The following is a 23,181-nucleotide window of genomic DNA, read 5'->3' as shown; positions in this document are numbered from 1 at the left end:
ACTGCAACACATTGTCACTTGGGCACTCAGCTGTTTGCTCTAATGTAACATTCATAGAATTTAGTGGGCACATAACACCCTCTCACCCGCCTCAGATGCAGACGCCCGATTGCTGGCCCTACAGCCGGCTTCAGTGCGTGTCGTGGACCTCCTCCTTTTCCAGCCAACTCTGTGTTGGCATGGAATCTCTAGTCATACTTAAAAAGCTTTCTCCAGTAGATATTAATGTTTTAAAAAAAATAGGCAGTTCCACCTCTATCGCACGTCTCTCACCTATCTGTCAAGATAGCAACCCACAGCACAACACAGACAGACAGGTCTGCCAATACACCTAGCTCCAGCCCCTTGCCCCCGCACCCAGCAAACAGCCAAATAGCACTTCCGTGGATGCGCGCGACCTCCTTCTTAAGTAGCTGCTTCCTGGTTAAGGGGTAGGAGTGGCCAGAGAATCTAAAACAAATAAGAAATGACACAGATGTGAGCCTATTTTAAAGGTTACATAATAATCTACATTCACTTTAGTCCAAAAGATAGTCACGGGCTAGCTGGATAGCTAAAAATATTTAAAAGTTGCAAATTTACCCTTCAGGAAAAACAAGAGTCCGGCACAGTCTCAGAGTCCACCCAGCACAAACAGCACTTACGTGGATGCGTGTGCGGGGATGCAAGCAATCTCCCTCTTAAGTAACTGCTTCCTGGTTAAGGGGTGAGAGGGGCCAGAGAATCCTTCAGGAAAAAACAGGAGTCCGGCAGAGTCTCAGAGTCCACTCAACACAAACGGCACTTCTGCAGCACTTCCATGGATGCGCGCGCACGGATGCGCACAAACACCCACTTAAGTAGCTGCTTTCAGATTAAAGGGTAAGTTCACTCAAACATTTTATTGTCCCAAAAGATGGGACATAATCAAAAATATATATAAAACTTATTTTTAAAGAAAGCTCTTATGTAAAATTTTGAGCAAATGAGGCTCAAAGTTTTGACATGGGGCATCCATTTTTTGATATGAAGCAGCATCTTCATGTTCATGTTAAGCTCTGCTCTGGTGGCAATATTCAAGCAAAAGCCCCCTACTGGGAGCTTTTGCTTACTGCTGCCAGGGTGCAGGGCTTAACACGAAGAGAGGTGGCTGCCTCAGTAATTGCCTTCACTTTCATTTTACGTTTTCTTTGCTCCCCAAGCACAGAAAACGTAAAATGAAAGGCAGAGCAATTATAAATACTTCCCCGGCTGCCGGCAGAGCTTTCATAATTGCTGTGACTTTCTTTTCTAGTTTTCCGAGTACAGGAAACCGAAAACTAAAGTCGCAGCGGATGCCGGCAAAGTATTCATAATTGCCTAGACTTTGTTAAAACAAAAGGCGCAGCAATTATAAATACAAGTTGTATTTATAATTGCTGTGGGTTTTTTTAAGTCTCCCAGGCTCCCCCGGTTCGGAGGAGCTTGGGAGACTTAAAAAGAAAACCACGGCAATCATAAATACAAAGTGGATTTTGGTGTGTCCAGGGCACAGGGTCCAAGCACACCTTGGCTGGAGGCCACCCAGCCGACACATACACGTGGATACAGAGATCACCCTACTAGGCAGGGGCACCGGCAAACAGGTGCAGATTTGCCCGGCAGGGGTTCTGCTGAAATGGGGGCCTCAGGGACAGCGTTGCCCAGCAGGGGCACTGTCCTGTTGAAAAGGCCCTGCAGGGTAGGTCCTCTACCTTCTACGCAGCGCCAGCATGACGCTGCAGGAAGAACGACACAGCAAGCAGGAGTCAGTTGGTCTTGACGGATGAGCGGGAAAACGCTCATCCCTTTTATTGATGCGGTCCCATGGTCACAGACATGTGACTTGAGCATGAGCCCTTATCAGGTACTCATTTCTTAAAGGAGCACAACATCACATTACTCCTTTTTCATAATGAACAAACAAGCGACACGCATCACTGGACCTCAAATGAATTAACAGTCACAAACCGCAATACTTGGAATCATGGCTGCAAACAATAATCACATACATTGAGACTCAGGTAGTTACAACCATAAAACATATACTGAGCATTATGTACATGTTGAGGGTGACAGTCAGGGTTGGTGGTCTGCTGGTGGCATACTGGCAGTTCCACCACATTTTACAAAGACCCTTTATTAACCTGGAGTGAGTGTCACTTCCAACACCGACCAACACCCTTGTCAGCTACTGGCACCATACAAAGCGTGCCGACAATGTGCAGGAGCACAGCTTCACAAGACATTTTAACTGGGACCACTTTGAGCATATACATGATGTGCAGGCGCACAGCATTTCAAATGCCTGTTATTAGGTCCACTTTAAGCCCTTGCAGAGTTGCGGGAAACCAGTTCATAGTTACACAAGCCTCAACTCAGGACAGTCCCGACCACAGTTCAGGGGCTGGCAAAGCCGCACTGGGAGCACCAGGGGCCACATCGGCCTAGTCCATGAAGAGCAGAGCATGCAGCGGCACACCACTGCTGGCAGGGTATCTCGGGCCACTTACTTCAATCCCCCTTCCAGTTAGGGGCTGTTGCCCCCAGAGGGCGCACACACACTCGTACAGAGCTGCAACCCTGTTTGTCATTCCCTTGACCCAAAACCTCTTGCAGCAGGGCCCTGGTGGCATTGTGTCTCAATCACACACCCACAGGCAGGAGTAGTGTCTATCTAAACACTGCTGTTGCTTTGCATGCAGTTCAGAGCACCTTCGGTCTGTGCAATGCAATCCAGAGCCTGCACTAAACAAATCCCCACAGCTAATACATGTGACCTGAACACGAGCCCTTATCAGAGACTCGTTTCTTAAAGGGGCACATCATCACAGATTGGCGTGGAGTGCAAGACTCGAGCTGAGAGAGCAAATGTTGGCACACCCAGACCATCTGTGCATATGAATCCTCCCTTTTTGACGTAAAGTCACTCCCACATGGCATTAAAGATCTTCAGGCCGCTAACCTGCTGGTGACCAGGAGAGGGGCACAACTAACTTCACCCCTTAAGAAGTATATCTTTTCTCCGTCTACCATGACTGATGACTGATGGGCTGACAGGGAACTCAAACACAACTAACTCCTAAAATAGTCAGTGCGCAAAGACGGGATCAAACTGTTAAATTGCGTGACAGGTACATGTATTTCGGCAAGCAGGCAGGATGCAAATACCCAATATAACATAACTTAACTAACAAATGAAAAGCATTTCCAATTCCAACAATGAAATGTGTGGATTTATTCCATTACTGTGTGAGTTGCATTTAGTAGACATGAAGTATGGACAGAACATACTACAGTAAAAATGAAAGACGCATTTCCAATCCCAACATAGATTAGCTAATTGTTGTTAATACATTTAAATTCTAAGATACATTTCAATCCATTCTGTCAAATGGTTATTTCATAGGACAATTAGGCGCTGTCTTTTTGTTCACTTTACTTCTGTATTGTTAGTGGCAAATGAATCGAACTTGTAACTAGCATTTCAAATGCCAATATTCCACATATAGATCCTGATTCATGGAATGTTTTCCTATGGGATTGCACCATTATAAAACACTTCCATGAATCAGGGCCATAATGTCATGTGCTCATCGGCCAATAGAAAAGACAATGGGCCTCATTACAAGTATGGCGGTAAGGCAACAACGGCGCTGGTATCGCTACCGCCACCGTTGCTACCGTACCGCCATACTACGAGTTGTGCTTGCGGGTCTCGCTCCAGTGCGGCACCCGCAAGCACAACTCGTGGATGCGCCGACACTGTTATGAACGGTGCCGGTGCATCCGAGTTCCCATTCCCATTCAGCCTTATGGCTGAATGGGAATGGGAGTCCCTTATTGCCGGCACCCGCGAATGGGCAATTACCGGGTCCGCCGACCTCGGCATGACCCTGTAATTGCCCATTCGCGGGGGCCAGTAAAATCACTGGTCCGGCGGCAGCCGTGCCTTTGTTACAGGCACGGCTATCGCCAAACCTGTAATGAGGCCCAATATATCTTATTCTGTACTGCACCCATGCAGAACTATACACATGGCGACCAATTGGCTTGACTTCTGAAATGCTTTTATCAAGCTCATCTTATTAGCACTTTAGAAGCCAAACATCTAGAGATGGTACAATATCATACGTCGTCCTGTCTTCTTGCAGGATCATGTATATTTTTGTTATATGCTAAAACCATCACTGCACATTGAAACAATAGTGCACAAGGTGAGTGCCACATTTCTTGTGAAATTACAAAATGCATCTGTGCATTTAGCTACTGCTTTCAAGTAATAGTCTTGTTTTTGTATATAGATCTTTTTAGCAGATTAATTACACGCCAATTCAGGCAGTTCTGCTTGCTGCCACAACCAGAAGAAATCGACATGGCACAAGGGTAGGTGCCTACTAACCTATCCCGTTAACCAGAATCCATCAGGAATTTATCTTCTGTCTTATCCCATAGGGACATCCACTCAGGGACCATTGGTGAGTGGCAACACTTTGTTTAACGCCATATTCACAGGCAATTAGTAATGGTTCACTCATTAGTACAGTCGTGCATGTTTTGACAGCCCCGGGTGTGCACATTCACAGGCAATCACCTCATCCATTGAGACAAGCTCATCACTTATGGGTAGATCATTTACAATAGCACATCACATGAGCGTATTTTGGCTGCTCCATTCTGCTGACACACTATGGATAGATGTCAACTGTGTATACAATTCACAAATTGCCTATAATTTCCATATAAGACTATTATTTGCATGTCCTTAATTTGAGCTTCTTTACTTTATTGATTTATATTGCGCACCACTGACCCAGAGGTTTAAGGGCGCCGAACACACACACATAACAGAAGGATTCTCACAAATCTGTTAAGAATGGCTAAATCTATGGCCGTTTGCTGCCAACCCCTGACTTTGTCTGGATTATCCCTCCCCCTTTTTTCTCTCCCTCGGTTAACATGCCATATTCATTTATTTCGGTATGTATATATTTTTTTCTATCAATGATTTTTGCTGTGCAACTTGACTTAAATGTTACCATTTGCAAACATGTTAATACTGCTTTATTTTATCAATGTACATCCTTGAAAAAGACTCCATGTCGAAATACATGTTGGCTGTTTTTTTCTTAAGTGTGTACGCCATTAAAGCAAGAACTTTGTAAAAGATCATTGGATTAACTCACTTGTAATGACTCATTGGGCCGAGCAGGGCCAACTAGTACAAATCTGTTATAGTTTGTATATTTTTGGAGGTTGGGAATAAAGCCTCGATATACTAACTGCGCTGCACACCCAATAACTGATTTCTAGAACTAGAGCGCACTGAAAGTCGGTCTTACTCAATTCTCATTATCTGCAAGCTCAAAGGTGTCCCTAGCTGAGGGTGAATACAATCAAACGCAGGCCCAACATGGAACACTGAAAACTGGTGTACGGCTGCATGATGGACACAAGAAGCACCCAAACATACCCCTAAGAAGGACTCTGACCAAACGGACACCAGCACAACAACACCAGGACTACTAAACCAAGAGGCTAGGAGCGGCCAAGTCCATGACAGACTGTGTGAAAGGCGAATGTGATTGGGAACATCAAGGAGGGTGAGGGCATTATACGGTACAAGACATTTCTCTGGTGTCAATTTTACAGTTCAATATAGTAACTGACATCTGTGGTGGGGTGTAGCCCCTGATCTTCTATTTGGTGCTAAAACCAAAAGACCTGGGGTTATAGCCAAAGTGATGGCCCTGACTTTACAGTTAGACTACGAAGAGGAAAATCCTCAAAAGTAGCCACCTCTAGAAGAGCACAGTCCTCACGCTGCAAAACAGCCTGCACAGGCCTGTGATAGAAAGTCCTCTGTAAGCAATATGCAGGGCTCGAGTCGAGGGACCACACAGGTGGACCACATCCTCCCACTTTTTTGAGAGGGTGGACGCTGTCCCCGCTGTGTGTTTAAGAAATGTATTAAATAAAGAATATCAACAGGCTGCAGTGTTGCGGTCAGGTTTCGAACCCTGGACAGGAATTGAACCTTGGTCTCGCTCCTCTGAAACAAGACACTTAACCGCAAGACTACTACAATCGTAGGAAGTAAAGATGCAAAATGTCTCATATTGACATCTTTCTATAAGGACATGTTGTGTTACAGGGTCTCTGATTTATAAGGTGCATGCATTTTATACTTAAAGGAATAGTGCGCTCAAAAATGTTATTGTCCCGAGCGTTCGGTCATGTGGTTTTAAGCAAACTGTGATTGATCGTAAAAACATTTCCTATGCACCTTACCTTAGTTTTCCATACTTTTACACATGTGAAATTAACGAGTGGGGCGCGGCCATCTTGTGCTAATCTTATCCGTGGATTGATCGCCCTAAATTCAAGTGCCCTCGGGGCACTAAATCATATCACCCGCCCCTGAAGCTTAGATCACTATTCCTAGCGATATTCCCCACCTATTTTCATGATGTTAGTGGGCAGCGTAGCCAAATACGCCCAGTCATCACCTATGTCTTAATGTCAGTTGACGCAGATGCCGGAATATCAACACACACATCCTCTCACAGCACAGCGCGTCCCAAATTGGAAGAGAAAACACTATTTTTAAAGGATACATCAATACTCTGCAATTTACAATGTGCTTTTATTTCACAAAAATTGCTTAAAGAACATCCAGTGATTTCAATTAACCACCAATTATTGAAAGTCCTTGGGTTATAGTATCAAAACTTTATCATGAGTCACACAGTGTTCCTTTCGGAAGAAGATGTGTATTCGACGCACCTTGAATCGCAAGGCTTTGGCATCAGCTTCTTGCTAGACCACCGTAAATGATGACAGGTTGCTCCTTGTTGCTGGTACTGCCAAAGGGCATATCGGTTCCGGGTCGATCGTCCCACATCTCACGTAATGGAAATCCATCCGTTAAGGCGTATCTACTACTGCTGGCTGAAAAATCCATCTGTCGGAATCTGGAAACTATGGCATTCGCAGAATGGCAAAATATAGCTGTGTAGAAAACATAATAAAAATATATTTTAGTAGCCGTTCTTTATTCAAATTGATCCATTTACCCTGTAATTCTACACCGGGTGAAACCTAATAACGAAAACAAACCACAAACAATGGAAACACAAAGCTGCAGACACTCAAAGTGTGAAAAAACCCATAACAGGTTATCATGCAATGTTCTTTCTTGCGAGGGGCGCATGCTACCTTTTTTAAAAATTTAAGGGAACTGGCAAAATCAAATTTCGACAAGCGAACCAAGTCCCCTTGAAAATGTTCTGCACCAGGCTCATACAATAATACAACGTTGATAGCACACACTGATATGCCATGGGACAAAGTGTTTAGATATCACTAGCCTGCATACAGGTTGTGTTTACGGATTGTCGATGAATAATTGTCACAATATGCTCCAACTAACAACCCATAACAATGTAAGCAAGCAATACCGGTCAGAAAATTAAACCTTTACTCATTCGTCTATAAACTCGTCTTTAAATTGAATAGTTCAACTTACATAATGTTTGGTATTTCCATTCTCTTGGCGTAACGCGGATTGTCTGCTCAGAACAATGGTTTTCATAGAATGAAAATCAGTGTTCCAATGTCCAGTTTTAAAATAGTGAAACTTATCCATTTCGTCCAAGGTCGAATAACAATTGAAGCTTCTTTAGAACTTGTATGCCTGGTCGGTTTTGTTTTTATGAAGGGAAGGCATAAATCTAAAACCTACTGTACAAGACGTGTCAGTGTGAACTACCCACAAGCAACATCAAACAAAGTGACCTTCACTTCATGGGAGCGATGAGCCAGGCCAACCAACTTGGCATTAGAAATATGTTCGAAAAAACAAACACATTGTTTGCTGGCATCCACCAGTTACACTGAAGGTCAGTAAAACGGATAATACAAGCCACTGAAAGTCTGGTGTAACCTAAGATTCCATTTGTTTCTGTCTGAAACAGACCCTGATAGCATATGAAGATATTATATTGCATTTATAACACGCCAATGCACAAGTGCTTCAAGGTGCAACGAGACATTGCAGGGGGAACAAAGGGAAGACGGAGACAACGATCTTACTAGTGTTGGGAAGTAGACGATCCTTGGCTCTCCTCCCCCTCGTTCATCACTCTTGAAACATAACATATGTAATAACCAAAGAGGGAGGCGTAGCCAGCCACTGCGACATCCCGTTACACCACACCCCATCGCAAATAACACACACACTATAGTTTCAAGCCCACCATTAGGAAAGCATTTTGAAATAGCCCGAATGACATAGCCCGAATTACATCTTTCTACTAGACCCTAAAATCCATCTCTCTGTACAAATGCAGCTCTCCAATCCCCAGCGCCTCGCTCAGCCTGCCCACACCATCTCCTGCCCATTGCCACATCTGCGCACGCCCTGTTCTCGTGGAGGAATTTGCTCTGCTGATAACGTGAGAGACTGAAAAGTCATAAATCCAAGTGCCCATTCATCTCCACTGAACTTCCCTTGCACTAACAACCTCCACCCCGCCAGGCCTGAGCCCACCACCTCAGACCCCGCAGTTCCTTTCATGCTGATATCCATCTGACCCTCCTGTGCCCTAATTAGTCAAGGACCCACATCATAGCCCTTATCCCATGTAGTAATATATTCTCCCAAAAGCAACAGACGTCTGCCTATATCCTGAGGACCCAAGCAGGGCAGATGATCACGCAGGTCCAGTTGAGGGCGAAAGGGGAAAAGAGCGAGGCAAATAGTTGACAAAGAGGATACATTTGAAAAGACAATTTAGGCCATCAACACCAGAGCCATGCACTGCATGTGTGGATGTGGTATGGGTCTAGCAGAGGGATTTACAGGAACCTAGCAACCACAGATATGTATCTTATGGTTCGAGGATCAGTAATATAAATGAAGGGAAGGCCAAAGATATACATTAATCATAAACCGGATTAAATCTGCATAATTAAACACTTAATACTTTTTATAGCATTGAAATTCGAGTTTAATAGCATTCCATCGTTGGTGTGCAATGTACAAACATTGGGGAACATATCCCAAAAGTTATAGTGAGCACATTAAGAACACTGCTGCAAATCGCTTATACCGGGAAGACAATTGTTCAACAAGTTCAGCTTTAGGTAGACAGGGCTCGTTTGCAATGTTTTGTGGCATTGTATGTGTCCTAGGAACAAAATCAGGATCCATTCCATGACTATGTATGGCCAACACAGTGAAAGTGAGATCTTTCACGAAATCGAATTCCATTTCCTGGTATATTGGCTTTGCCACCCATTTTTGCTTGGTTTTGCAAAGACCAAGGTTTAACGAAGCATCCCAAAGTTTCCGTCAGTTCTTGATTGTTCTCTTCCTAGGTTCTCGTTAGCTTGCATACCACAGTCTATGCCGAAATGCAACCTTTTGGGCCTGTACTTCAGGCACAAATAGTGGAACACCTCCAAATCTCCGGTGTGACAGAATTCTGTGAGTACCTTTAGGTCTCTTGAAAGAGTTTTATCGAACACGATCTTCTCAAGCGCTTTGTGTGCAGGTGAAGATGGCACCAACCAATTCTACTTGTTCCTGCTCCTCCGATAAAGGTCCATGTACACATTTGTAAAAATGTTGGTTTTCTGTCCATGAGTGAACGTTGGAACAGTGGTGCATCAATGAGCGCCATTTTTCAAGTAGAATTTCCACAGACCCATCGCAAGTTTTGGAGCTCCACCAAAGATGGTTGCTGAAAGATTGAGACCACTGTAAAATATTTTCCAAACCCATCTTTTACCAGCAGCTGTGATTATTTTACTCACTGATTTGGCAACGTGCCATGCTTCAAATCGATGACGAATGTTTGGAAACTGCTCTCGCATGGCCTTGGCTATTGAAATATGTCTGTCAGTGGCTATGAGGTCTATTTGCATTCCCCTCGATTGAAGATGTTTGAGGGATTTTATGAAACCATGTTTTTCCATGGCCACTGAGGATTTACATCTGCACGATCTCTGAACTGAATTTTTTTAGTTTCCACGTCTTAAAAGTGGTATGTGCAGTACTTTGCTTAAAATCCGGGGCTGTCACACCGTCCGTCACTAGCTAGCCAGAACCGTTTGCCAGAGAATGTGCTTTCAATTGACATCTGTTCAATTTTCTAGGCTTGACTAATAGCGGGGAATAAGAATTCACTTTGATATTTGTAGTACTGACCTCCCACAAATTGACAGAAACTGGACATTTTACTGAAAGTCAAACCACTGAAAAATAAAGCTGCTGAACATAGTAGATTTCTAGCTGGCACTTTGCCCAGCATCGGTTGGGCGGACCATGAAAATGTATAATGGAGGCTGACACAGCTGGCTTGGATTTTCAGGTTAGTGCCTTGTAATACACGAGACACATGCACCAATGGCTGTCCGCATATTTTCCCCCTCAATGTATGGACACATTTCAGCATTAGTATAATGTCTACCAGCCAGCTGTCAAATACAGTGTATTTTTGCTCCTTTATTAGCCAATCGTCCTGCATGAATGTGGTTTGTGACTCAACTGTGGTGGACAAATCGCCCAAACTAGCCATACTGAAGTCGAGATCTTTGGCAAGTTCATCGGTCAATTGCGTTTAAGCTTCAGTCTCTGTTAGTTCAGCTTGTGTTATTTGCACACGAATTGGAGAAACCGTCAAATTTGAATGTTTATTGGGTGGACCTTTTTTGTGGGTGTAGATTGTGTCAAGTGGTCTGCGAGGAATTCCAAAGCATCTTCATTATATTCAGTTTCATCTTGTCGAGTTCTCACATTGTTGCAATGGTCCAAGAACACTTTGCTGGCTTTGCCGGTCACATTCAATTCAGTTTCAGGCCATTGGGCATATGAATCACGCGTCTGCTTATTGACTTGACCACGCTGCGCCTCAAATAGTAGTTGAGTAGTTGCTCCATGGTGAAATCTGTTTTGCCAAGCGACATCTTTGGTTTCATTTGTTGTCTGTGTTTTTATACATCTTTTCCTTCTGGGCCTCTAGGAGATGTGTTGTAAAAACATGTTCAATGTATAGCACACATACTGCAGATAGCACTATACATACAATAACATGCTAAAAAAAAACACCAGCCCAAAACACTTGAAAATGTTTGTTAGTTACCCTTATTTTCTTGATTCTCTGTGAAACTGTGGTCCCGCACCAGCAAGCTGATCCACCACCTCTGATCCATGTGCCCCCACTTCTAATTAAACACCTTGCATAGAATATTCATTAAAAAAAAAACAAAAGTCAATTGTATTGGAAATTAAACTCTTTCATTGCACACAGCGCTTACACACATACCCTCGCAAACAGTGTACGTCATTTAGTCAAAATATACATTTCAAATTTCACCTGATTGGTGTCAAGTTTTCTTGATCAGAGATCGCCGTGCAAAACATACTGATTGTAAAGTTGCCCTCAAACATTTTTCAATGTATTCTGCATTAGGGAGGAAGTGTAACGTTAGAACTGAAATCATATAAGTTTGAAACACTGCACGTTTATATGAATGTCACTGTTTAATAGTATCCTATGTAGGATTTAGTTTCTTTCATTCGAGGGAACTGTAAGTACGCATACCTCATACTGTGGACCAGCTGCAAAGGACGATGTAATTGTAGTCGAAGTACCAGCATCCCCCTGTAACACAGTACTTGTTTTAGTACGGATGAAAACAGCAAAATGGAACAGAGACAATGGTACATATAAAGAGAAACCCATAAATGGCACTTAGTGTAAACAACCGACCGGATACATAAACAATGTAAGATTATTTGAAATTCCAAGCATAATACATTCTCGTAATTGAAAAGTGAAATAAAATTACCTGATAGGCGCTTGAATTTGTTGTTGACGCCGGAAAAGAAATGGATGCAGAATCTTGCTCCTTCATTTTCAGTGCATTGTCATGAAGTGGTTAAAGGGAAAATTAGATTAGCATTAGATATGTGGAAAGATCCAAATGTTGAGAATATAAACTTCTGCATGTCTGTAGGGCTCACCATTGCTATACAGGACGTGTTTGTGGGTTTGTCACTTGCGAGGGTCTGTGCTTCCGTCAGTATGCTCTCCTAAATAAATGGACATGTAAAGCAACCGATTACGAAACATTATGCTTCTTTTGAAGGGCACTATGGCATTGTTTTCCAGTGTCATATTTACTTCATTTGAGGCTCTATAAACCAGGGACAGATGTATAGTAAACTGTGATATAGTTAAAAGGTAATACAATCTGGTAAATGTGGCAAACTTTAGTAAGAGACATTTATAATGAAAGCACCAATCCGTTCAGCTAATTCATCATCCGGCACTCACCTGAGGCGGAGTGTGCATCAATAGAGTTGGAATTGCATTTGGAAGCAATTTACGAAATATTCTGGCTCAATGCTTCGATTGGTCATACATATCCGCTGTAAGTGCAGGCTGCAGATGCGGAATCGATTGGCCCCCAAGTCTCCCAAGACAGCCTAGGCTCTACTTTCAATCTCTTCCACTTCAAAACCACAATATCAAACCCATCTTCTTATTAAATCAATATCCTTCGGGAATGTATGCAAATTGTGTCCTGACTTTTGACATGGCTCCTAGAACGGTACCCCCAACACCATACAAGCAGGCATTTTTGAAAAATCTATAAGATCTGTATAAAAAAAAAAGTATAAATAATTACAAAAGAATTTTACGGTATGCTAGAGATTGAAGGAATTATATCACAGCTTTCTATGTAATGTTTGTTTTGGTAAAGAAGCAAAACCTGTGTAGCGTAGTCGAATATACACTGGGACAACTTTCATACAGAATTGATTGATATGACGCAAATCGTAACGTGTTACTCGTCTATTGAATGTACTTGCATGCATCAAAAGGAAACATGCTTATAGACATGGTCCGAGAAAGATGCAACTCTATTATAATGGACACGGATGAAATGTGCTATATATCGAGATCAGAACACTTGAAACATTAGACAATGGTAAAGCTTTTGAGATGAATGAACATTACCCTACTGGGTACATTCGGTCAAAATAGATTGAAGTTGTGAAGTTAATAGGTGACCTGCCCTTAACTTGACTAACAAACAATTCTATTCAGCAATTAGGGTAGTTCGTAGCAGGAGAACAGGTTGGATGATCAAGAGTTGGCTTCCACTGCTCAGAGCAGTTCTCCGGATAAATATCAAGGGGTTTATAAAAGATTTGAAAAGAGGGTGTGTATGTGAATGTGTGCCATGTTTCGGACGGGGTCTGCTAGAGGGGAGACTGGAGACACTGGGTCTGGGGAGGCCATGTGAACAATGGCCCCTGTGCGGAAGATACCTTTGAAGTGTACATGGTCTTTGGCACCTTGGCCGTTTCAACCCTGCTAGCTCCCTTGGGAGTGCCTAAGGCCACAGGAACGAACTGCCATTGATAGTGGAAGAGGGGATGGATGGGCAAGAGGCGTGCGGAAAAGGGCCGGAACACTGCTGAAGGGAGACACACTTATGTGGATTGCAGGGACGCGGTCTGATTCAGGGGAGCCTGGAGACACTGGGTCTGGGAAGGCCACGTGCACAATGGCCCCTGTGCGGAAGATACCTTTGAAGCGTACATAGTGTTTGGCACCTTGGCCGTTTTTGATGGAGGGGGGATGGATTGTTGCAGAGGAGATGAGCGGAAAAAGGGCACCAACCATTCTTTCATGTCCCTTATAGACAAGTGAGCATGTCCTTGTTTCACTGAAAAATGGAAACAACTATTCATAAAAGCTCTTTCATTTTGTTTGATGTTGATGGCACAAATATACTACAAATTATATACTTCGAGTTGCAGAACAGTGTGGGAAAATCCCCTGTACTGCCCGGTGTCACTGGGGAATATGGCGCGAATGGCTCCAACGACACAGGCGGGTATTACTCGTCAAACACGGAATCCAATCCTCCCATAAAACCACCATGTAAATTAATGGTAGGCCACCAGCCGGTACCACGTGTGGAAGAGAAACACACCTACTGTATTTAAATGAACCTGAGAAGTGTACAAACCTTACTTGAAAATGCACCCTGTATCCTATGGCATAGTTGCCCGTACAAATGTTACTTCATGGATCAATCAACTTGGGCTTTGAAGTGTAGGCACATTACAAAAGTGAACACCCATGCAAACCATAACGTTTGGGGCACAGAGAAATATTGTTTCTTAGTTGAACGTGAAATACACATAAGATGGACACTCTGATTTCCCCAATGAGCGAGAAATGTATTCAATTGTCAGACTACATTCATTTGGCAGTGATAAATCAAAGTCACAACAATATAGGAGACAAACATGAAATATTATTTGTCTCAGTGGTCAAAATGACATCACACCTAGAGTACACTTACTCGTTACTTGGATTGCGAGGGCGAACTGTTGCGTGAAGTTCGTGCATAAGTACCATCATAATCCTCAACACAGAACTTGTGAGGCAGGCTGCCCTGAAGTCATGCAGTTCGGTGATGCATAGCAGCGGTGGGTCTTCCTCCGATATGTAGGACAAGCATCCAGAGTTTTCTCGGCAGCAGCAGTTCTCCTCCTCGGTTGGCATGACCTTGCACCGATTGCAGGTACACCATGAGGAAACGTCTTCCATGCGACTAGGCTAAGGCTCAGGATCCATTTATTACTCTTCCCAACTGTCGTCCGATGCCCCATCGTTTCTGCATCTTTCTCTATCAAGTAATTCCGCCTCTGAATACTCTGGCTCGTACTGGTAGGGCTGTATTGTTAAACATTTGGAAAAGATGGGCACCACCTTTGTAATTATGTGCTCTTGTCTGTTATTAATTCAAAGTGAATTCTAAAAATATTTTCTTTAAAGAAAATCTGAAGGAGCAGGCTGTGTAGAGCTCAGAGACACCTGAGATTAAATATACTGTCGAGAGAAAGGTAGGTGTGACACACCCAACCAAACAGCTGCTCACAATTCTCCTCACTGGAGTTATAATAAGTAAATGAAAAATTACTCCAAAATATTCAAAAATATTCAACAATATTGTGGCTAAACGTTAGATTTGTTCTATGAAAAATGTGGCTGTTTGGTTGGGTGTGTCACACCTACCTTTCTCTTGACAGGGCTGTATTGTTGCCATTATACAACAAAATTGAAATCAATAGTAATGCTAATATAAGTATCTGTTTGCAGGGGCTCCGTGTAGCGAAGATAGCCGAACACAGCAGAAACAAGTCACAGGCTATACAAAAAATAAACAGTGAAACGATTGAAAAAGCAACTCTGGAGACACGTCATTAGCTGGCGCACAGAGACTGTTGACACAAGACGTGTATTTGCATCGTGAAATGGGCCGTATGCGTCTAGTGATGTCAGCTTCAGGGGCGGGTGATATGATTTACTGCCGCAAGGGCACTTGAATTTAGGGCGATCGATCCACGGATAAGATTAGCACAAGATGGCCGCGCCCCGCTCGTTGATTTTGCGCGTGTAAAAGTGTGGAAAACTAGGGTAAGGGGCATAGGAAATGTTTTTACGATTGGCCACAGTTTGCTTAAAACCACATGCCCGAACGCTCGGTACAGTAACATTTTTTAGCACACTATTCCTTTAAGCAGCAACGTAAGATGAAAATCTGTTCCCATGGCAAATGATTTTTTGACGTGTGTGGTTTTTTTCAATCGTGAAAGACAAGCCTGATTGAAATTTGCATATTTGACATTGACACCCGGTGTCATCACTTCCCAATGCACACCAGAGTCCCCCCACTTTTGTTCTGAGGACTTGAGCCCTGCCTAAAAATGACCGGATTTGTCACATTCACCGCATCTTCAGCCACAAGCCTTAGGCATGCACGGAGAGGACGGTTAGCGAGCATTGCCCGTACTCTTCCTGCACACGTCGGGTGTGCAAGCAGTAGATGTTCAGTGAGTACCACGCAATGAGATGTACGAAGACACTACGTCGTACCTGTAACTTTCTAAGCGTTAGATCAGAGTTAAATATAAAGTTACACAAAATGACTGTGCGCTGCCCCCTGAGGGGGCCTCCTTTCAAGCAGCCAATGCATTACATTTGCATCTAGGATGGGCAGGAATAGAATTACTCTGCTTGGTTAGAAGCCTTTTCAGTCCCGGGAGTGATTTGTGGCTTGCGACCCAGGGCTTTGTCTCCATTTGAGCTGTGGAATGTGCCTGGCTTGATATTACCCTAGTTACAGTTCTCCATTCGGATGAAATCACTGCACTCTTCTCGCGATGAAAAGCCTCAGTGTAAATAATGAATGGAGTTTCAACAGGGCCCAGGCTTGTGCTTGTAAAAATTAAAATTTGTGTTTACTGTACTTGGATATGCTAATGTAGGCAGCATACCTGCATATGGTTTTCACGTCTGTATTTGACAGCATATTTCTAAAGCACAGACGTTTTCAGGGTGGTATCTAGGTGCAACCCCTCTGTCCTCTATGTGGGACGGTTTGGCGCTTCTGACTATAACAGGACATCTGGGGGTGCGTTGAGTTCTATGCGTGGTCCCCTGACGGCGACCCACACCCGGGCTTGATAGGTCTCCCTTAACTTTAAAGTTGTTTCCCAGTAATTCATTAACCTTTACCTTAATAAATGCCATAACTCAGTTGCACACTACCCAATGAAGTCACATGGGTCACAACCCATTTGATTTCCAAATGCTATAAATAAATGAGCGAAAAACCCTTTCTCCTGAAAGTAGGATAATACATTTGAGCCGAGTCACACCTGTCACAATGCCACCTATTAGCCATCGCTGAAAGTTCACCTCCACATCAGAAATGCATTGTGGGTATACAAATTAGCCCACATTCAAGCCTTTTGCTCCAGAGAATTGTCTTTGTCTTACAGGGCAGAACACATATAGATACAATATCACCCAAACAGAGTTGGTATTCATTTATCGATCTCGGAAGGATGAAAGCCTGAGTTGGTCGTGCCAGGGTTCAAAGCTGTGACCTGCAGATCACGCACCGATCACATCAGTGAGCACTCAACCCAGTGAGTTATCTTCCAGCCTCCAATTTTGTCAGTCATTATGAATCCCATCTGTTATGTATGTGCTCATGTGCTTTGCACCAGGGGGGACGCCCAGTTAAGATGATCATCACTGCCCACATCTGCAAAATTTCAAAGGTTTTGTTGCATTAAATCTGATCACCTTAACTGTCCATTAACTAAAGTTTCTTCAGTGAATTTAAAGGGTTTTGTTATACCTTAGTTTATTCAGGGGCCACTAGACATGGCCTTCGGCCATGGCCACTGGCCGTGATTACTGTACATATTGTACCAATAGGTCTCTCTTCAAGCCAATTAGTCATGGCCTTCAGCCATTGCAAATTTTGCACCAAAAGGTTGCTTTGGGGCCCACTAGCGATGGCTTTCGGCCGTGGCACTCTGCATATTCCACCATGGAACCCATTAGCCATAGCCTACGCCCATTGCCTGTGGCCACAGCTTATGCCCCTGTCCGCTGTACATATTGCACCAATAGGTTTCTTTGGGGTCCACTAGCCATACCCTTCAGCCGTTGCCACTGTACGTATTGCACCAGTAGGTTTCCTTGGGGCCCACTAGCCATGGCCTTTGGCCTTTGCCCATGACCGCTGTACATATTGCACCAATAGGTTTCTTTAGGGCCCACCAGCCATGGCGTTCGGCCGTGGCCACTGTACATGTTCCACCTATAGGTTTCCTTGGGGCCCACTATCCATGGCCTTCGGCGCTGGCGAGTGAGCATGGCCTTTGGCCGTACCCACAGTATATTATAAAACACTAGGTTTCTTTGAAGCCCACTAGTCACAGCCTTCGGCCACAGCTGCTGCACATGTTACACCAATAGGTTTCTTTGGGACAAAAGACCCATTTCCCCCTGCCCAGTAGATGTGATCACAACAGATAGCCTCCCTTTTCTCCCTCAGTTTCCATTCCCCAAATAATCCCCTGATAATTACCACGTTAATCTTCCGGTAATTACACGCCAATTACCGCGATAACGCAAAAAATGAAAATGTCCACACAGACACTCCCCATGTACATCCTTCCTTTTCCCTTGGTCCCCTCACCCACCTCAGTTGATTTTTACCTCCCTTGTCCCCTCCCATTACTCCCTTTCTCTCTTTAATTCGTGTGATGCATTTTTGTTTCCGAGTGCGTCTTCTGTTATTACTGCGGCAAAAATTCCCCCAATAATGCAAAAAGGTCTGAACGGTAACTAGATTCCCCAGCCCCTCCCGCCCTCCACTCCCCAATTTCCCACTGTGCCCTCTTTCCCCCTCCACACCTCTAGCCTGATGGCATTTCATCCTTTTCCCTCATCCAAAATATATTTTTTCCACTTTTTGTTTTTGGCTAACCCTGGTTATACCTGTTATTACCCCAGTTATCTCTTGCATCGAAGAAAAAAAAATGGCAGCTTTTTCATTTCTGAAAAGTCTCTAATGCAAAGCACCATGGGAGATATAGCTATAATTTTGGGAGAAGGGGGTACCAAATCCATCATGCAAGTCAAAAGTTATTAGCAATCCAATGTTCAGGTTTCCTATGAAACTTGATACTCACCTTGACTATAGTTCAGCGACCACTGTACTATAATATAATATTCTCTACTCCCTATTGTTTCCCCTTGAACCAGGTTCAGGTGCTCGGGGTTATTTAGTGTCGCATGAGTTGCAGAGCTGACTTTCGCTGTGGGGTGCCCCTTTTCTGGGTCCTACGGGCACCCAGGGACATATTCCCACCCGCCACGTTCAGGGGTGAGTGACTTAGTGCATATCACGCTGGAGGTTTCTTGTAAGCCGTCCCCCACTCCCACATACCAGAGTGCCTGAGCAGATACACTTTAATGTAAATGGCTAGCTGCCTCCTATCTCTTCCACGCTTGACTTCACCTTAAACCCTATCATAATTGCACACTGTCTCTTATTAGACTTTTTGCGGAAGGCATGGCAACTCCTGTGGTTACTGGGATGCTGCCATCCCTACTTTCCTTTCACTGCTACTGGTTTGCATTTGTTTTAAGTACCTTCTCTATTCTTGTCAATCAGTCTGCCCTCAATCTCTAATGATGCCTGATGTATTTCCTGTGGGCCTCACTGATGTATAAGCTTTTGGGATAGCCCCTTTCCAGTGACCTCTGTCATTATAGCTCGAGACAAATAATGGCAGTGAAGCACTTGCCCCCTTAGGTTAAAGTTGCTGTTGCGGGGTGAAATGAAAGATCTTATACTCATGTAAGGGAAGTGAACTTCTTTACTAACTTCCAGTGCCAAGGTAAATACATCAGGTAAATCCAAGGGTAAGTAAGTAGGAAGGTACACAGGAGACATCTACCGGCCTCCTCTCCCAAAGGCTGCCTCAGTCCAACTGACATTCATGGAGTTTACAGGGGCACTCACACCACAACATTCCACAGGCATACATTCCACCAGGCATTCTCGCAAGCAAGCATTCATGCAGGACCAAGGCAGGGAGCACAAGACACAACACATCTCCCTCCTCAACAGAAGCCAAAATAAAGGTACGGAAAGAAGTGCAAGGGAAAATACACAGGGTAATGCGACCAAAGTATGAACCAAAAACACTCTGGTCACCTCCACTCCAAACTCCAAAACTCCAATCCAACAATCCAAGACCCACTCACTCCATTCTGAAGAACAAGGAGACATTCCTCATGTTCCCACCAACATAGTCTCTTCATCAACATATAAAGCGGTCAATCCACTATCCAATACACTCAGAGTCTGTAGCAGGCCTACCACAGAGACTCAGACCGAGGAACCAGCCTTAACTCTCAAAACACCAGCAAGCTGGATTATTGTACTGCACTATATTTGGGTACCAGCAAACACAACACCAATAAACTCCAGACACTCCAAAATAATGCCCTGAGATCTGCTCTAGGCTTACCAAAATCGCAGCATATATCTCTTGAGAGAGACTCTATCAATTGGCTTGCCATAACCGATAGAATCAAATACAAATCTCGAAACCTCACCTACAAATGCCTCACTAACAAGGCACCTATATACTTCACAGATAAATACACCAAACATACATCTGAACGGCCCATTAGAAAAGCGCAATCTAATAGCCTCAGGGTCCCCAACTTCAAACTTAAAAAAACAGGAGGATGTAGTTTCCCAGTCATGGCGGCACAACTCTGGAATTGCATACCTGACACCTTAAGAGCTTTACCTTCCTTCCACTCATTTAAGATGAATGTTAAGCGCTGGCTGCATTCCTGTGACCGGTGATGCGCCTCTTGCCTATGAGCTTCTGCTCCTGTATAATACAATCTATGTATCTTACTCTATATATTCTGCACATTTTATGTAATGTGTATTTTACTGTATATATTCTGAAAATGTACTTATGTATGTAAATATCCCTGTAAAACTTACTTCAGTATGTCATTTCCACTCTATGATCATGTATTATTTTACTGCTCCTTTTTTCTCTCTCCATGTATACCTAACTTGTTAGCGCCCAGATGCCTGAGGGCCTGGAGCGCTCTATTAATAAATATACAATACAATACAATTGCCAAACAATCCCAAATCAACACCCTCATTCATCCTGCTGCCAACAACTAAGATGCACTGAAACACAGTGCACCCTTCCTCTTCTAGTACACTATCAGAACAAATAATCAAAGCTCAAAATGTACAGAGCACAGGCACCCACTCCGTGCATGGCAGGGGGAGAGGACCACCCCCTAAGGTACCAGCATCCAACTCCCCAAGGCACGGGCAGGAAACCCCCTCAAGTGCAGTGTCCAACACCCCAATATATGTGGCACGGGTGGCAGAACACCCCAACAAAATGAGTACCGGGTTCCAAACCCCAAAATCTGTGGCACGGGTGGCAAAACACCCCTATATAACTAGTGCCGGGTTCCAAACCCCAAAATCTGTGGCACAGGTGGCAAAACACCCCTATAAAACTTGTGACGGGTTCCAAACCCCATAATCTGTGGCATGGTTGCAGAACACCCCTATAAACTTGTGTCGGGTTCCGAACCCCCTAAAATTGGTACCAAGAAAAATGTCCACCATTATCCCAATGCACATCACCCTCAACCACACACAAGGTGATCAACTCCAACCCAATCCTTGAAACGTTGAACAATTTGTGAAAAAAGTCCATAAAGTACACGTTGGTCGTGTGAAGAAAAATTGTTAGTGCAAGACACATCACTTTTCACTAATCCATTCCTGTCACAAAAATAATAAGGTACTCCATGCTCAAAGACCTAACAATTGCTATTACAGAGGCCACTTCAAATGTTTACCAAACTCACATTCCACAATCATTTTGCCCCATAGCCAAAGCCAATACAACACAGCCAATCCCACATCAAGCTAGGTACGTCGTTGACAACCTCTCAAGAACAGGCCTCACATGACAACTATGGTGTAACACTGAAACCTTTTGATGCACAACATGAAAAACTGTTTTCCTGCCAATGATCACTTAAAGATGCTCATCACTTCTAAATCACAAGGCAGTGGTGCCCATAAGAGAGTTTGCAGGATACCAGCTTATCAACATTTTCCCAACAGCCAAGAGAATAAAAATTGCTTTGGCAGAACAAAATAAGACAAGTGTCTCAGCAGAACTTCCAATCCTCCTTAATATTTCTCCCTGTGCAACCTTCGCTGCTGGGAGCCACGAAGCATTTGGCCCAGTACAGTGCCTCATTAGTGTGCACTCACACTGCCAACCACACACTTGCGTCATGCCACATCCTCCTTATTCCATTTTTTGTTTTCTTGTTTTTGTTTATGCCACGAGATGTGCGGAAACACTTCCCGGCCGATGCTGAGTTGCTCTGAGGTAAAGCTATCTCATAGTGCAAGCTGCCAGACAACCTAGGAACCTTTGGCTGTGGGACAGGGGTCAGCTCACTTTTGGGGAATGGGGGTACTGGTGGAAGCCCCCTCCTTGGTCTCAACACTTCCTTCCTTCTTGGCACAGCTCACTCTGGACAGCTGCAGGTTCCTGGCACTTCCCTCAAGCAAGCTCGTTGCCAGTGTTGCGGGGTGAAATGAAAGGTCTGATACTCAGGCAAGGGAAGTGAACTTCTTTACCAGGTTCCAATGACAAGTAAGTCCAAGGGTAAGTAAGTAGGAAGGTACACAGAAGACATCCCCTGGCCTCCTCTCTCACAGGCTGCTTCACTCCAACTGACATTCATGGAGCTTACAGGGCCACTCGCACCACAACGATCTATCAGGCATTCTCTCATGCAAGCATTCATGCAGGACCAATGCAGGGAACCCAAGACACAACAGTTGCCTTTGTAAGTCACCTGTTTTCTTACATACATTTTGTTTATGTTTGTTTTGTATTGTCAGTGGTATATGTCCTATTTGTTTACACAATCGTAAACTAGCTTACTACTTGTTCTCATCTTCTTGCTATTGCACATGCACCCTTTCTGATCAAAGTTGACATCACTGTTCTTCAAATAAATACAAATACATGTGTTACAATTCTCTCATCTGAGGGTATCCTAAATGGGATCCATCCCAGTCAGGGAATCCGTTCACAGCATCACTCACCTGAAAACAGTCTGTTTCCTTAAAACCACCTCACACCTTCTCCTCGCAGACAGCTTCTGCTGCCATGTCCTGTCGAAAGTCCTTGCAGTCATTCATCCAGTCACCCACCATAGTGCAGAGCCCCCCAACCAATGGACCATCAGTATGACATCACACCAGGAGCTAATGATCTAAAATCTAACCCCTTCGATCCCAGGTAGCACGGTCCGGTCTATTGGCCAGTTAAACCGGAACACCAGCATTCTGGGTTTTCTTAAATGAAATGGGGCTTATATCTGTGATTATTGCAATGCTTGAAGAACCCGTCCTACAAGCCATTGATGAGTACCACTTTGTGGCTGGCAGCTGGGACCAGTGCTAGAGGCCAAATATGCTTTACAATGTAGTATGTGCAACACATTCGACCAGAAATGCCCCTTAGGTTGTACTGAAATAGTTTGTCATTAGAAACATAACACATTTCCTTTTGCCATTGTGGGACACTTTGCTATTAGTGTCTGGTCCTTGTTTATGCTCCAAGTCTACCCCCTGTAGTTGAGTATAAAGACTCTAAGCAAGTTCTTCCCCCTGAACCTCAGTGGGCCAGTCTTGTGG

The 23,181-nt window shown here is 44.0% G+C and overlaps 1 protein-coding gene across 10 annotated transcripts in view; it reads left to right on the top strand.

Annotated features, from left to right (window-relative positions):
• The window catches only part of ANKRD6 (ankyrin repeat domain 6), a 1,122,185-nt gene that overhangs the window by 555,431 nt on the left and 543,573 nt on the right, over positions 1 to 23,181 (top strand). The window lies entirely within an intron of this gene.

Source organism: Ambystoma mexicanum, chromosome 4p (assembly GCF_040938575.1).
Source record: "Ambystoma mexicanum isolate Mex_15411 chromosome 4p, UKY_AmexF1_1, whole genome shotgun sequence".
NCBI lineage: Eukaryota > Metazoa > Chordata > Amphibia > Caudata > Ambystomatidae > Ambystoma > Ambystoma mexicanum.
This window is presented reverse-complemented; position numbering and strand designations above follow the sequence as displayed.